General features: G+C 45.0%; 1 protein-coding gene across 3 annotated transcripts in view; it reads left to right on the plus strand.

The window, feature by feature from the left end:
• The window catches only part of septin12 (septin 12), a 429590-nt gene that overhangs the window by 180292 nt on the left and 232419 nt on the right, over window positions 1–16879 (plus strand). The window contains exon 1 of one of the 3 annotated variants that reach the window (XM_070901066.1): window positions 12192–12293. The exons of 1 other annotated variant lie outside the window; for it this stretch is intronic. The gene's annotated coding sequence lies outside the window, so the exon portion shown is untranslated. Of the gene's footprint in view, window positions 1–12191; window positions 12294–12350; window positions 12445–16879 lie in introns of those variants that run through there. One more of the 3 variants, XM_070901070.1, reaches the window with a different exon arrangement.

The raw sequence follows: 16879 nt of genomic DNA on the forward strand, positions 1-16879 counted from the left end.
GAGTACTGCGTACAGTTTTAGTCTCCATATTAAAGGAGGGATATACTTGCACTGAAGGCAGTTCAGAGAAGGTTCAAGAGGTTGATTCCTGAGATGGAGTTTTCAAAAGAAGAAAGGTTGAGCAGGTTGGGTCTATACACATTGGACTTTAGAAGACGTAGAGGTGATCTTATTGGAATGTATAAAATTCTGAGGGGGCTTGACAGGGTAGATGCAGAGAGAATGTTTCCCCTCGTGGGCATAGTTTCAGAATAAGGGGTTGTTCATTTAAAACGGGAATGAGGAGGAATTTCTTCTGAGGGTTGTGAATCTTTGGAATTCTCTACCTCAGAGCTGTGGAAGCTGGGTCATTGAATATATTTAAGATGGAGATAGACAGATTTTTGACAGATAAGGAAGTTGAGGGTTATGGGGAACGGGCAGAGAAGTGGAGTTAGTTGCCCTAAGTTAGTTTTGTACAACTTTTTTCTGGCCAAATTGGCATAAATGGTGTAAGTGGCTGTGAACGCCCCCTTTTGGGAAAAAAAAACTGACCTAACACAAAACCTAACTAGCTCACTTACACTGGCGCAAATTAAATGGCCATATTTGCAACTAAAAAGATACACCAGAAAAATCAAGTTACACCAAAAAAAACGGTGCAACTCATGGGGAAATTTGAGCCCCATGTCCCCTAGTTTTAGTTTCCCTATTGAGTGGAAATATCCTCTCTGCATCCACCTTGTTGAGCCTCCTCATTATCTTACATGTTTCAATAAGATCACCTCTCATTCTTCTGAACTACAATGTGTATAGGCCCATCCTACTCGACCTATCTTCATAAGTCAACCCCCTCATCTCTGGAATCCACGTAGTGAACCTTCTCTGAACTGCCTCCAATGCAAGTATATCCTTTCTTAAATACGGAGACCATAACTGTATGCAGTACTCCAGGTGTGGCCTCACCAATACTCTGTACAGTTGTAGCAGGACTTCTCTGCTTTTATACTCTATCCCCCTTGCAATAAAGGCCAACATTCCATTTGCCTTCCTGATTACTTGCTGTACCCGCATACTAACTTTTTGTGTTTCATGCACAAGGACCCCCAGGTCCTTCTGTACTGCATAACTTTGCAATTTTTCTCCATTTAAATTATAATTTGCTTTGCTATTAATTCTGCCAAAGTGAATAACCTCACATTTTCCCACATTATACTCCATCTGCCAAATTTTTGCCCCCTCACTTAGCCTGTCTATATCCCTTTCCAGATTTTTTGTGTCCTCTTCACAATTTACTTTCCCATCCATCTTTGTATCATCAGCAAACTTGGTTATATTACACTCGGTCTCTTCATCCAAGTCATTAATATAGATTGTAAATAGTTGAGGACCCAGCACGGATCCCTACAGCACCCCACTAGACACTGCCACTGGAAAATGACCCATAGAGGTCACCGATTTGGGAGGCGCTGCCAAAAAAGCCTTGGCGAGTTGCTGCAGTGCATCTTGTAGATGGTACACACTGCAGCCACGGTGCGCCGGAGGTGGAGGGAGTGAATGTTTGAGGTGGTGGATGGGGTACTGATCAAGCGGGCTGCTTTGTCCTGGAGATGGTAAATCAATATAATAATTTTGTTTTAAATTATGTTGCATTTCATAGAATGATACAGCACAGAAAAATAGCATTTGGTCCATGGTGCCTGTGCTGGTTACCACTCCTACTCTTTCTCAATAGCCCTGTAATTTTTCCCATTTTAAGTATATATACACTTTTATTTTTCCTTTTTTGTTATTATTAAATCTACTTCTTGCCACTTTTTCAGGCAGTGCATTCCAGATCATCATAACTCCCTGCGTAAAAGTATTCCTCCATCTCCACCCACCCCCAGCTTATTAGCAATAGTACATGGCTTTCCTACTACCTTCTAGCAATCTCATTGGTCAATATTAATTGTCTGACAAATCTGAGAGTGTCTTGCAGTAATATTATTGGCCACACTAACTACATGGCCATTCTGACTGTACTTTGACAGGGTTGAACAGTAGGATTTTTCTTTCCTCTTGTGCCTAATTGCAACTTAACAAATATCAACGTTACTGTAGTAAAATATTCTTCGCTATTTTGAGCCAGTCTGCCTTTGTGATTTTGAGGCAACAATTGCTGTTCCTGCATCAGTACTAGTCTCTCTGTGGCAGTACTGACCTGTAGTTGTGATGTATTGGTAGAACATGTGCTGGTGATTTTTGAAGGTTGTTTTGTTATACAGAGAACAAGTGAGAAGCACAAAGCAGCAGCGGGGACAATGGGAGAGTCGGGCAATTGACTCAAGCAGATGGCTATCACACTGGATGACAGTAAAACCTGCCTTAGTCACTGACACTCGAGTAATGCAGTGGGTTCTGCCTTCATTGTATCTAAATGAGTGCTCAGCTGTGGCTCAGTTGTAGCACTCTGGGTTCAAGCCCCCACTTTAGTGACTTAAGCACACAATCTAGTCTGACAATCCACTGCAGTATTGAGGGAGTGCTGCACTGCCGGCAGTGATGTCTTTCAGATGAGATATTAATCCGAGGCCCGGTCTGTCTCCTCAGGGGGACATAAAAGATCCCACAGTTCTATTTTGAAGAGCAGGGCAGTTCTCCCTGGTGTTGTCCTGGCTAATATTTATCCCTCACTAAACAGATCATTATCAAATTGCTGTTTGTGGGATCTTACTGTGTGCACATTTCCTGCCGCATTTCCTGCCACATTTCCTACATTACAGTAGTGACTACGCTTTAAAAATACTTTATTGGCTGTAAAGCGCTTTGGGACTTATTGAGTTGGTGAACTACGAGTTAATCTTTTTTTAAAGCACTTGGCAGGCAAATTTTCAGCAATGGGGATTGTGAATAGGTTTTTAAATATATATTTTCTGACTGGGATATGATCCCATAAACCTTTCCCAAGTTTTCATCAGTATACTGGAAGTGAGCCTCTTGCCAATTTATTGCTCACTGTCAATACATAAATATGCCGTGCCACCTTACTGGCCTCTTCAATTTCACACACAATTCATTCAGCTGTGTTTTAGTGCAGTCTTTATTTAAGTGAGTAGCAGGCTCATTTCATTTTACACATGGAAAAAATTCAGTGGAGAGTTGGACATCGGTGTGCTGAAGAACTAGTTCGAATAATATCAGTACACCTTAAAATAATTTACATACGTGAATCACGCAGGAGCCCAGAGGCATTCGTGTCAGTCTAGCACAATATAAAAGCACCTTTCATTGAAAAATAGAAAGCGTTTTAGGGTCCTTAGCCGCACTTAAAGCACATCCGATTAAGATTTAGTACCCACAAAAGATATAGACATTAATGCATACAGGATATGTGTTGCTGACTGGTGCTTTATAGAGAATAAAAATAGTTTGCTGATAGTGCAAATGAATTATGTTGATGGGAGTAAACTACCAACCCTCAGCAAGTATTCTATTTGTGGAACTTAAATAGATATTGGCAAAAAAAATTAAAATAATTGGTGAAATTTGGTTCATGCCAAGAGCTGGATTTTCCTCTGGGAATCTCTCCATTTTTGGGCAGTGCCAGAGTTTTCTATAGATTTGATAAACTGCAGAGTAAAAATTATTAATGTAAAAGTGAAACAATGGTGCTACACTGACTAGCAGATTACAATCAGGCCAACATCCCCAGCATCGAAGCACTGACCACACTCGGCCAGCTCCGTTGGGCGGGCCACATTGTCCGCATACCCGATACGAGACTCCCAAAGCAAGCGCTCTACTTGAAACTCCTACACGGCAAGCAAGCCCCAGGTAGACAGAGGAAACATTTCAAGGACACCCTCAAAGCCTTCCTGATAAAGTGCAACATCCCCATCGACACCTGGGAGTCCCTGGCCCAAGACCGCCCTAAGTGGAGGACGCTGAGCATCTCGAGTCTCGTCGCCGAGAGCATGCAGAAACCAAACGCAGGCAGCGGAAGGAGCGTGCGGCAAACCAGACTACCCACCCACCCTTTGCTTCAACCTGTGACCGAGTCTGTAATTCCCGTATTAGACTGTACAGTCACCTGAGGAGAACTCACTTTGAGTGGAAGCAAGTCTTCCGCGATTTCGAAGGACTGCCTCGGATGATGATGACCGTTCAAAGAATAATTAAGCCACTTTGGTCATAGTGTAAAGTTTCAGTAATGAGAATATTTATAAATAATCCTCTAGTCACATTTATAAATTAGTTACTTATTTTAGATTTATTGTCTCCCAAAGTCTGACACCTAAACTCAGCTCTTAATGGTTGTATCTATTCATTCCCGAAGTTTGTCGGTTATAATGACACTTGGCAGGTGCATGGATTATATTTAGCTGCTTCAAATGGCATGTCATCAAAGCTTAACAGTATAATGTGTCCGAGTACTTTTTTTTTTAAATTGAGGAAGCTCTGCTGGAAACAAAACATGCTTCAGAGATTTAAGTTGACACTAACGGAAAACATTTTTTGTTTGTTGTTGTTTAACAGCGAGACTGGGGCACGATATTGTGTATAGCAGCAGGGGCATGTTTTGTTGCTATAACTTGCAATGGTGCAAGGAGCCCATATGACCGTATTTTAGCATGAGCACAGGGCTACGTGGACACACGGCACAAAATCTTAAGTGGCTGTCCAACCTTTCTGGAAGTTTTTTCTTAACAATTTAAGAAGACTTCCATTTATATAGCTTCTTTCACGACCACTGGACATCCCAAAGCACTTTACAGCCACTGAAATAATTTTGAAGTGTAGTCACTGTTGTAATACAGGAAACATGGTGGCCAATTTGCGCACAGCAAGCTCCCACAAACAGCAATGTGATAACGAGATCATCTGTTTTTGTGATGTTGATTGAGGGATAAATGCACCAGGGATAACTCCACTGCTGTTCTTTGAAATAGTGTCATGGGATCTTTTACATCCACCTGAGAGAGCAGACAGCTCGGGGACATTCTCAAACGTGTACATGTCATCGACGAACCAGTGCTCTTGTAGCACGTCCCCTTCGACTGAGCTGCCCTCAGTGCCCAGTGCCACTTTCTGACTCATGGATGGAAGGAAAAGCTCTCCGGTGGTACCGCGCTGTCCCCGGCCTCAGCTTAACATCTCATCTGAAAGACGGCATCTCCGTCAGTGCAGCACTCCCCCGGCACTGCACTGGAGTGTCAGCTCAAATTTTTGTGCTAAAGTCTCGAGTGGGACATGAACCCACAACCTTCTGACTCTCAGGTGAGAGTGCTACCCACTGAGCGACTGGCTGATACACTTGTATGAATTCAATGCATAAAAGTTGTTTGAAAATAGATCATCTTTTTGTGAAGGATAGATATTCAGTTGGATAAATTATTGATGTACTGCCACCATTACACTGGCGTGTAGGTGGAGCTGTTGGTGATATTGATAACGGGTCCACTGAATACCTATATTAAAAAAAATACAGCGTTGCACCAGGGTGCTGCAGTAGTGAGAATTTGCAAGTCTGTCACCTCCTGTGGTGATATGGAAATCTTATACCACCATTAATAAGATTGAACTGGGGTACGCAACTAAACAGTGCTAACTTCGCCAATTGCTGCTAACATTCTGGTTCGTGCTTTGTATAAAACCGAGGGTCACATCTGTTGAACTAATGAAGCAGGAAATGGCTTATTCTGATTCAGATCTTGAGTGGTAAATGACTAGTACTAAGCCGTTAAATATGCTCCGGAGAGAGTTTGAAAAGATTGATCTGGCTTTAATTAATTGATTTACGTCTTGTGTTTGTACAAGAAACTAATTTTGTGCGAGCAGCAACAAAGCAAGAGTCATTTGGTAAAGTTGAATCTTGAAGTATTTAATTAAAACATTTCATTTTCAACAGTTAAAGAATAAATTAAAGATAATTGAAATACCAAACTCGCTATCTTTTTAAAAATACTTTAGGCTTTGACTATGTTATATACACTGATGCAATTAAATAATATGCATAAGCTTGTTCTAAATTAGGAAATTGAAAACGGGCAGGATTTTTTCACGCATTTCTTTTCCCCACTCAGTTGTTGCGAAGGTTTTGTGCCACTGCTTTTAGGCACTGCCATTTATTTGGTTTGCCCCATAAAACATAGATATAAAGGAATTTCTTCCTCCTTAGGCAGTCCCCCGAAGTCGAGGATGATTTGCTTCCACCCTGAGTTCTGAGGTGACGAATGAGTCCAATGCGGGATCTACAGACTCTGTCACAGGTGGGGCAGGTGATGGTTGACAGGACAGGTGGGTGGGGTGCTTGGTTTGTCAGTCGCTCCCTCCGCTCTTTGTACTTGGCTTCTGCATGCTCCCAGCGAAGAGACTCGAAGTGTTCGGTGCCTTCTCGGATGCTTCCTCTCCACTTTGGGTGGTCTTGGGCCAGGGATTCACAAGTCGATAGGGATGTTACATTTTTTTCAAGGAGGCTTTGAGGGCGTCCTTGAAGCATTTTCTCTGCCCTGGGATTCCTTTGCCGTGACAGAACTCTGAGCTGGTTTCGGGAGTCTAGTATCATCGGAGCGGATTGAGCGTGATCAATGCCTCGATCGATGCTGGGGATGTTGGACTGAGAGAGAACGCTGTCAGTTAATTCCCATAACTAGGCTGACTGCAAGAGATCCAGTCGAATCAGTCCACCTGTACTTTAAAATTGCTACTATTGCACCACCTGAGGTCCACTGTAGGATCAAGTGTAGGATTATATGTCGGTTTGAAAGGAAAAATTGTTGACCTCCTGAAGCAGGAACTACAGCTGCATTTTAGGACCTCGGTGATGTCGATGGCAGGTCCCAATCCCACTGCTGTCTCCATCCCAGCCTCTGAAATGAATTTCCCTAGATTGGGCTTGTTAAGCCTGCCCAGCACACTTCCTGGCCAATTGGAGGAAGCTGATCTTGTGACATCATTTGATGACATGTCATCAGCTGGTTTCCTTAAAGGGGCCATGTCCAAATTTAGTTTGACATTTGTGCAGTCAGTGTTCTACAGCATTGATGTGCTGCAAACACTGACAAGCACTGCAGAAAGGCACAGGGCTGCACCCAGGCTCTCCCATGACTCTCTCCATATCATCATAGGCAGTCTCTTGAAATCGAAGAAGATTTGCTTCCACTCTAAACATGAGTTCTCAGGTGACTATACAGTCAAATACGGGAATTACAGTCTGTCACAGGTGGGACAGACAATGTTGAAGGAAAGCGTGGGTGGGGAGTCTGGTTTGCCGCACACTCTTTCTGCTGTTTGCGCTTGGTTTCTGTATGCTCTCGGCGACGAGACTCGAGGTGCTCAGCGCCCTCCTGAATGCTCTTCCTCTACTTTGGGAGGTTTAGGGGAAGGGCTTCCCAGGTGCCAGTGGGGATGTTACACTTTATCACCCCTCCACCCAACCCTCTCTATCTACAGTATCACATCCCCATCTCACTAGCCACCCCTCACACTCATCCTCATCCTAGTTCAATCATACCAACTAACAACACACAAGGGTAGGCATTTGGGTGTTTTATGCAATGTTCACAAAGTTTCTGTTAATGTGGTATCAAACATTGAAACCTGTATTTTCAACACTGTTTTTGAACAGATTTGTGTGCACCTTTGGAAGTGGCTTAGTGAGTTGCAGTGAATGATGAGGCATAACAGTGCCCCCACAATGGTGATGAATGTGAAAGAAATGGCTTGGCCATTGTATAGATGCTTTATGGTGTTGGTGTGGGGTGGTGCCAACCTGGTCCATCATGTGGCAGCCAGGATGTACAGCATCAATTGAAGTAAATCTGGCCATGGTGAGGCCATCCCGGGCAGCAATGTGGTCAGGTGCTGAAACCCCTTTTCCTGTGCAGCGTCAGGTGATTGTGAAGAAGGTTGGTTTTGGTGTTGGTGCTGCTAGTGTGCCTGGTATTGGGACTGATCATAAGAACATAAGAAATAGGAACAGGAGTAGGCCATACAACCCCTCGAACCTGCTCCGCCATTCAATAAGATCATGGCTGATCTGATCATGGACTCAGGTCCACTTCCCCGCCCACTCCCCATAACCCCTTATCCCCTTATCGCTCAAGAAACTGTCTATTTCTGTCTTAAATTTATTCAATGTCCCAACTTCCACAGCTCTCTGAGGTATCAAATTCCACAGATTTACAACCCTCTGAGAAGAAATTCCTCCTCCTCTCTGTTTTAAATGGGTGGCCCCTTATTCTAAGATCATGCCCTCTAGTTCTAATCTCCCCATCAGTGGAAACATCCTCTTTGCATCCACCTTGTCACCCCCCTCATCATCTTGCACGTTTCGATAAGATTACCTCTCATTCTTTTCAACTCCAATGAGTAAAGGCCCAACCTACTCAACCTTTCCTCATAAATCAACCCCCTCATCCCCGAAAACAACCTAGTGAACCTTCTCTGAACTGCCTCCAAAGCAAGTATATCCTTTCGTAAATATGGAAACCAAAACCGCACACAGTATTCCAGGTGTGGCCTCACCAATACCTTGTATAGCTGTAGCAAGACTGCCCAACTTTTATACTCCATCCCCTTTGCGATAAAGGCCAAGATACCATTGGCCTTCCTGATCATTTGCTGTACCTGCATGCTATTCTTTTGTGTCTCATGCATAAGTACCCCCAGGTCCCGCTGTACAGCGGCACTTTGCAATCTTTCTCCATTTAAATAATAACTTGCTCTTTGACTTTTTTCTGCCAAAGTGCATGACCTCGCACTTTCCAACATTATAGTCCATCTGCCAAATTTTTGCCTACTCACTTAGCCTGTCTATGTCCTTTTGCAGATTTTTTGTGTCCTCCTCACACATTGCTTTTCCTCCCATCTTTGTATCATCAGCAAACTTGGCTACGTTACACTCAGTCCCTTCTTCCAAGTCGTTAATGTAGATTGCAAATAGTTGGGATTCTGAGGACCAAGGTGAGAGAGTATAAAGAGCACCCATGCAGATGGAATAGATGGCAGGTAATGAGGCCAGACTAGATGGAGACTTGTGTTAAGATTTGCAGCATGGTGAATCTGTTGTGAGGAAGAGTTTGTCAGTGAGGGAAGGTATCACTGTAAGGTGGGAGCTTTTACTTGACATTTGAAGCTGACCTCTCGCCTCAGCTTCACAGACGTAGTCCGCAACCAAATGCAGGAAGTGAGCTGAAATGAAATCTTATGTGGCTGTAAACAAGCCACTAATTATGGGCCCAAGTTTCCACACGATAAAAAACGGGCGCCCATCCGAGCTGGGCGCCCATTTTTCGCGCCTAAAACGGCGCCTAAAAAAAAATGCACTATTCTGGAGCGCTTTGCAGCTCCTTGTCTGCCTGGCGCAGCGCCTGGGGGGCGGAGCCTACACTCACGTCGATTTTGTAAGTGGGAGGGGGCGGGTACCATTTAAATTAGTTTTTTTCCTGCCGGCAACGCTGCGCGTGCGCGTTGGAGCGTTCGCGCACGCGCAGTGCGAAGGAAACATTGGCACTCGGCCATTTTTGTAGTTCTTTGTAGCTGTTTAATTTTTGAACATTTTTTAATAAAAGCACATTGCCCTTCCATGATCAGCACTGAGGCTTCTTGCAGCAGTGAGAAGGTGCAGGAAGCCTCAAAGTTTAGGCAGCCGTTTCCCTCCCCAACTCCGCCCGCCGTCGGGAACGAACGGAACAACTCCCCCCCCCCCCCCCTTTGGGAATGAACAGAACAGCTCCCCCCCCTCCCCGTGCCGCGGGAACGAACGATGGCTGAAGCACTTTCACACAGGTAGGAAGATGGTTTATTTAATCTTTTCTTTGCTTATAAATGTTTATTCAGGTTGGATTTATTTGTATAATATTTGTAGAAGTATAAATAAGGATTTATTATAGAATTTAATGACTTCCCTTCCCCCTCCCCACCTCGTTCTGGACGCCTAATTTGTAACCTGCGCCTGATTTTTTAATGTGTAGAACAGGTTTTTTCAGTTCTACAAAAATCTTCACTTGCTCCATTCTAAGTTAGTTTGGAGTACGTTTTCACTGTGGAAACTTTCAAATCAGGCGTCAGTGGCCGGACACGCCCCCTTTTGAAGAAAAAATTCTGTTCCAAAGTGGAACTGTTCTACCTGACTGGAACTGCAGAAAAGAAAATGTGGAGAATTGCGATTTCTAAGATAGTCCGTTCTCCACCAGTTGCTCCTAAAAAAAAAAAAAAAAAATCAGGCGCAAATCATGTGGAAACTTGGGCCCTATATGTTTGGGTCCCCGCTGTGAACCCGCCGCTATGTGTCGGGTTTGGTTAGGGCTGACAGACGCGAGATGGGAAAGGTGTGTGGTGGTGGTGGGTTCACAGCGGGGTTCCGACCTGTTGGGGGGAAAATACACTTTGCCACCCGACCAGCCACCGATCCCACCCGCTGACCCCCTGGAAAATGTAGCCTACAGGGCCAGAATTTACTGTCAAAAAAATGGCAAGGCTAATGGCGCTCGCCGTTATTTATGGGTAAATGGTGCAGCAACTTCAGACGAGGAACAGCTACATAGTTAAATGTGAATATCCAAAAGTTGCTGTCAGAGATCTGCTGCTCCGCCGTTAACTTTACGAAAACAGCAACTCACCCTTAGCCTCCCCGTTCTTTTTAGGAACTTGCTGCATTTGCCCATTAATTGCCATTTAAACACTCCACAAAAAGTTTAGTCTTGTCATCACAGGCGTAAGCATGCTTTTAACGACATAATTGTTAGTGACTGGCAGTCAACCTCACTGGCACCGAAAATTAACTATTTATAAATGTGGAGTTTCATTCCATCAGGTTTTGAATGTTTTGGGCATATTTTAAAAATGTATTTTTTTTTTTATTATTTTCCTCTCTGTCTCTTTGTTTTCTCTTTCCCTTAACCCAATCTTTCTTTCCCCCTCTCTTTCTCTTTCTGTACCTGATTTGACATCGAATTAGCCCCATTTAATTCATCCTCCTTCAGTCCTTCCACTGTTTATTTCCCAATCCTTCAATCTGATTGGTTAAGCAGATAAATGGGCCGAAATTGCTCTGGTGGTATATCCAGGGCCGCTAACCTGGGTCTGGGTCAGTTAACGCCCGGGCCGAAAGTCCCGCCCCCGGCATGGAATTGCCCTTTGCGCCCCTCAAACGAGGCAGAGTGCTGTCTCAGATGCTCCACCTCGTTGGAGGGGCGCTCCTGAGGTCAGCGCTTCGCGACTGCTCCATGGCACAACACCCCTCCCCTTCATTTAAAGGGGAGGGCCACTGCGGACTGTGCATGGCCCTTTGGTGGACGCCACTGGGTGCGGGGCTGCATGATGACAGCCTGGTCGAGACGAGGGCCGCCGTTGTCGGGCCAACGAAAAAGTCGTCCGACAAAAAAAAATGACGGTCCAGGGCAAGCACAGGGCCTCCCATTTAAGGGGTCCTCCGGGTGGATGTCAGCACCCTGCGCCAGCCTTGCGTCCCACTGGGCAATTTCCCCCGCGGGGTGCAAAGGGATTGGTGCGGGACGGTGAGGGGTCGGCGTGTACGCCGATGACATCATCACTGGGTGTGCACCGGCCTGGGGCATCAATCAAGGGGCACGGCGCCAACTCCAAATTGCCCCCAAAATCTCAGTCAATTTTTCCCCAGGTGCCATCGCCGCCTGCCTCCGGGCGAAAAGGCAACCACGCCCGTTAGTGCCTACCGCTGGCAAAAACGGGGCACAATAAAGGGGCAATTTTGTGCCCCACAGTTTCTTGTGCTGTTCACTCGGGTCCCAGATGCCCGGTTTCCCTCGCTGGGCCGTTATCAGCTCACACTTTCAGCAACTTTGTGGACAATTTTTTTTTGAGCTGAAGGGTGCAGGGGCACGTTAAACTCTACGCACTGCTGCAGCAAATTCTGAGCCAAAATCTTTCCGGACTCGCAAGTAACAGAATTTTTGGGTGAAGTGTTAGAATATAATAGGAAACATTTTAATCTCAAACCTTGAGGAACTGAAAGCCTGTGATTTTGTGTTAAAGCAGTGCAAAAGATCTGGTGCAAATCTTTCCTCTGCTTGTACTTCAGTTCTTTATCTAAAAGCAAGTCGGCAGTGGTGTGATAACGGTCAGTTTGGCAGCTGTGTGAGAGATTCGATACTTGTTTCCTGGAAGCTGCTGGGAATAGACTGACAAATCACTGTGACTAATTTGGGTGTGGTTTACTGTGTTTCCTAGTATGGGGGGGGGGGGGGTGTTCTTCCTGTAATGAGTTCTTTCTGGACATTGCTTGTTGCATTGCATCAGGTTTTCCAAAATAGGTGACACGGCATTTCAAGGACCCCGTGGAAGAGCACATGGTAAGAAATGACAAGTGAAAAATAAAGAAGATGCTGTGTTGGATTGCAATCGGAAATATTATTCGGCTTACATGGCTGAACACTGGCTGTGGCTACATTTAGGAGCCTACGAGTGCCTGGCAGGAGCTATCACTGTACTCGACAATTGACAGTAACTAGCACTAGATTAACATCGATAGCTGTGCACTGTGATTGCAATTGTAAATAGAATGGCATAATTAAGGAAAACTTGAATTTATTTAAAGACCTGTATGGTGTGAAAGCTTAATTTTGTTTGTTGATAAGAAATATAAAGTTGTCACTGTGTTGAATTGTCAGATTACTAGCAGTTCTGGATTACAGAGACCAATGTCATGTGTTTTTATCAGATCCAACGCTGTAAGCAGCTTGTCAAGCTGGCGTTTAAAAAAAAAAAAAAATGCTTTTTAAAAACACTGCAGAGCACGATCATGTAAATACAGGAGCAGTAAGATTGAACTATTGAAAGCTGCTGATGCCTTAGTCAGCATATCGAGAGAGTGCTGGCTGCGTGATTCGATCATTGGAAGATCTACAGTATGGCTGTCTGACACATTATCAAGGCCAATTAATGAGAATTTATACATTTCTTGTGTCATTTCACTGAGACCGAAACCAAGTTATTGTTTTATTGAGGTTAAAATCATCTTTTCTTCCCCTGCAGGATTCTCTAACTGGATAAATAACTATCGGATGTCACAGTTTAGATTTTTTTGAAAAAAAGATGCGATTAGTGAGGTGTGACCGATTTAAAAGAGCAGAGTTTCTTGATTTTCCCAAGTCAGTGACAGGATCACTAAAACCCTGTATTGTAATTCTCCAACAACCTGCCAGGGTAAAAGCAGTGGATTCAAATAATAGTCATCATTTGAATTGTTTGTATTGGAAGTGTAGATAGAATTTGGACAAGTTGGTGTGAACCACTTGCTATTTTCAGTGTCTGTGGGCTCAGTGAAATGCAACCCTGCTTTCTCACTCGCCTGTGGCCCAGAACAGTTTCACAGGCAGCAAATGTCACACGGCCCAGTATGACCGGGTGGAAGGAGCTCAGGCTGATTGGAATTGGAAATACAAACTCTTATCTAATATTATTTATTGTATTTTTTGAATAGCATGTGTCTGTATTTCCTTATCGTACTTTCTCCGTCATGCTTAATTTTAGGCAGATTTATTCGAGACAAGTCTCTTGCAAAGAAGCAAGTGATTTGGAATGTACAGAGGAACTCCCTTCCCCGACACAATGTTTGTAGCTTTGTACTTTTAAAAGAAACACTTTTTTTTTTAAAAAGAGGAAGACATTTCATCTTGAGATCTGACATGCTACTGAAACAGCAACTCAGTTCGGATTGTTCGAATCCTGTGTAGTTCAGTCACCAAACAATTAAACTCCATATTTAAAGAAAGCTTGCTGCTGCTCCTGGCCTCCAGCCCCGACCCCCGACACCCGATCCCCGACCTCCTGCCCCAACCCCCGGCCTCCTGCCCGAACCTTCGACCCCCGATCCCTGGCATCCTGCTCCAATCCTCGGCATCCTACCTCTGACCCCTGGCCTCCTACACTCACCCTTTAGCCTCCTATCCTCCCCCTCCGGCTCCATTTAAAATGTGGCCCAAGGCCCAATATCAGGCCCTCTTCAGGCCTCACTATTCAGGTGAAGGACATGTACTCTGTCCTCCCCCCGCCCCCCCCCCCCCCAGCCCCCACATACACACCCATACATTTCTCGCCCCCCCCCCCCCTGCCCCCACATACACACCCATACATTTCTCGGCCCGCTTGCTTCATACCTCAAACTACCGTGAGCAACGCCACGTGAGATCCACTAATTTTGGTTTTAATTAATAAATGGCACCTCCTCTTTAGGAATGAAGGTAAAAGCTTTTACTCTAACTTCCACAAGTACAGAATCCAGAATAATTCAACACTTTTTTATTATCATCATCATTAAAAAAAAATTATGTCCCTTTATCTTGTTTACTGAGAATTGTGGACTATCCTTGACAAATACAACAAAGTTGAGCAAGCCACAATTACATCTCTACAGTTTTCATTGTTGATTTTTCTTACCTCATTTATTTTTCCTGTGTTCTGGAACATTTTATAAAATTGTTTCATCAAATAAGTTAAGTCTGCTCATGTTGAAGAGGTGAAATCATTGCTGAGTTCAGTAGATGGCATCACTGTTTAATAGAAAGATATTATTTTATGTATATGTGCATACTGCACAAGATCTCCGCGGCCTGTTTTAGTACAGTACAGTTTGGTATACAGACTTCGGCATTACTCATCATTGTCGATGTTGTCACAAGTGATGTAAAGAACATGGCCCGGAAATTCTCTCAGGGTTCCCAGAGTTTCCTTTCTTAACTCCAGTGAGGATAATATAAGACCATAAGAACATAACAAATGGGAGCAGTAGTAGGCCATCGGGCCCCTTGAGCCTGCTCCGCCATTTAATAAGATCATGGCTGATCTGATCATGGACTCGGGTCCACTTCTCTGCCCGCTCCCCATAACCCCTTATCCCCTTATCGGTTAAGAAACTGTCTATCTGTCCACCCGCATGCCCTGGCACCATGTAAATGCTGAATTTCCAGTCATTTACCCCCAACTCTTCATTTTAAAAACTACCTGCCATCTATTACTCTTAATTCAAAGCATCAAGTCTGTTCACCCATCACCCGTGTGCTCGCTGGCATATGTTGGCTTCCGGTCCGACAGAACCTCGATTTTAAAATTCTCATCCTTGAGTTCATATCCCTCTGTGGCCTCTCCCTCCCTCTGTAACCTCCTCCAGCCCGCCGAGATCTCTGCGCTCCTCCAATTCTGGCCTCTTGCACATCCCCAATTTTAATCACTCCACCATTGGTGGCAGTGCCTTCAGCTGTCTGGGTCCTACGGTCTGGAATTTTTGCCTTTAAACCCATCTGCCTCGCCATATCTCTCGCCTCCTTTAAGGTGCTCCTTAAAGCTATCTCTTTGACCAAGTTTTTGGTTGCCTCCTTATATGGCTTGCTGTCAAATTCTGTTACTGTTCCAGTGAAGTGCCTCAGGATGTTTTACTATGTTAAATGCAAGTTAATTTAAATTATGTATTAATTGAATTGCAATCAGACCAAAAACTATTCCAGTGCTGTTTTATTAAAATTGCTTTGCTCGATTCACTGGATAATTCCATTATTTTTTTGAGCAAAAGATGACTTTGACTTAAGTAGACTTCATCTATAGCTATCTTTCTGGGACCAGTCCCAATGCTGACAGCTTAACTCGCATTCTACAGCCCCAGTACTGTCCTCCCCATTCCCTCCCAGCACAAGCCTCAGCCTTTCCCTTGTTCCTGCCGCCACATCTCTGGCCTCCAAGCCCACCCTCAGCACTGCCTGTCCCATGACCTGAGCCGCGTGGCTCCTTCCTTACCCTGCTTTAATCTGGCGCCACAGGCCTATGGCATGAGGTTGAGCCTGCCCTGTTGCATGATGCCAAGCTTCCCGCTCTCTGCTTTCCCTTGGCTCCAATCACACACAACTGGTCTCCTGGAACAGGCTCACTTTAAACTTGGCCTTGTCGTAGACGTGTTCCGATAAGATCCCGGCCCCATCTCTTCTTCCTGGCAGGTAACTTTTGTGAAGCGACCACATGACCTCAGCAAAACGGTCAGAAAGCATTGGGGCTGAAATTGGCCTCCTGTGCGTCTGTTGTTAGTGCCTCCGGCCGGCCCTAACAGGGCACAAGAACAACATCCCTCGCAAAATTGGGTGGGGGATTTGCGGAGGAACCATGAGGTTGCACCTCGCTCCTGCCGGGAGCGCCCCACTCAGCTCTTTATGGCGATGATGACTTCATCGCCGTGCGCAGTGCCCAATTACTGCCCCAGAAGTAAAATTCGGCCGTGCCCCCTCACTTACTGCCTGGCGGTGACAACGACAGCTTCAGCTGTTGAGTTAGAGTCGGGAGTCGGCTGGAGGTGTGCTATTTAAAGGTGCCACCTTGAAAAAAAAAAATTGTCGCCCATTGCTCTTTGCAGCTTGCGAACACACAGGCAGAGTGACTGGTGGACAGATTGCAGTGATTTTGTCTTCAAGGACTATTCTACCTCCTAACTGTTCCCTTGTATCATTGAGGGCAGATTTGAAATCACAACATTTATTTAAATTCATGGGGCCTGTGTTGGCACTCGACCTCCTGCTCCGATGTCACCATTGGAAGCTACTTGGGCGGAGACAAATGCGGAGAGAAGGACACTGAGCAAGACGGGGAGAAAGGCAGGAAAATGTGGCCAGAGGAAGAAGGCATCACAGGGCTAATCCTCCCCAGGTATTCCGGCAGCAGTTCTCCTACATCAATTTCACTGAGGAAGTGTGTTTGAAGGCTGTATTTCAGCAAGGACGTGGTCACTGAGCTCTGCCATCTGCTGCAACCAGACCTCGAACCTCAAACCAGGGTGAAGACGGCTCTCTCAGTGGCAGTCAAGGTCACCAACACACTGAATTTCAATGCCAATGGATCCTTCCAGGGAGTGACAGGAGACATCTCCAACATCTCCCACTGTGCCGCCCATTGCTCCATC

The sequence above is a fragment of the Pristiophorus japonicus genome, chromosome 15, assembly GCF_044704955.1.
Source record: "Pristiophorus japonicus isolate sPriJap1 chromosome 15, sPriJap1.hap1, whole genome shotgun sequence".
In the NCBI taxonomy this organism is placed as follows: domain Eukaryota; kingdom Metazoa; phylum Chordata; class Chondrichthyes; family Pristiophoridae; genus Pristiophorus; species Pristiophorus japonicus.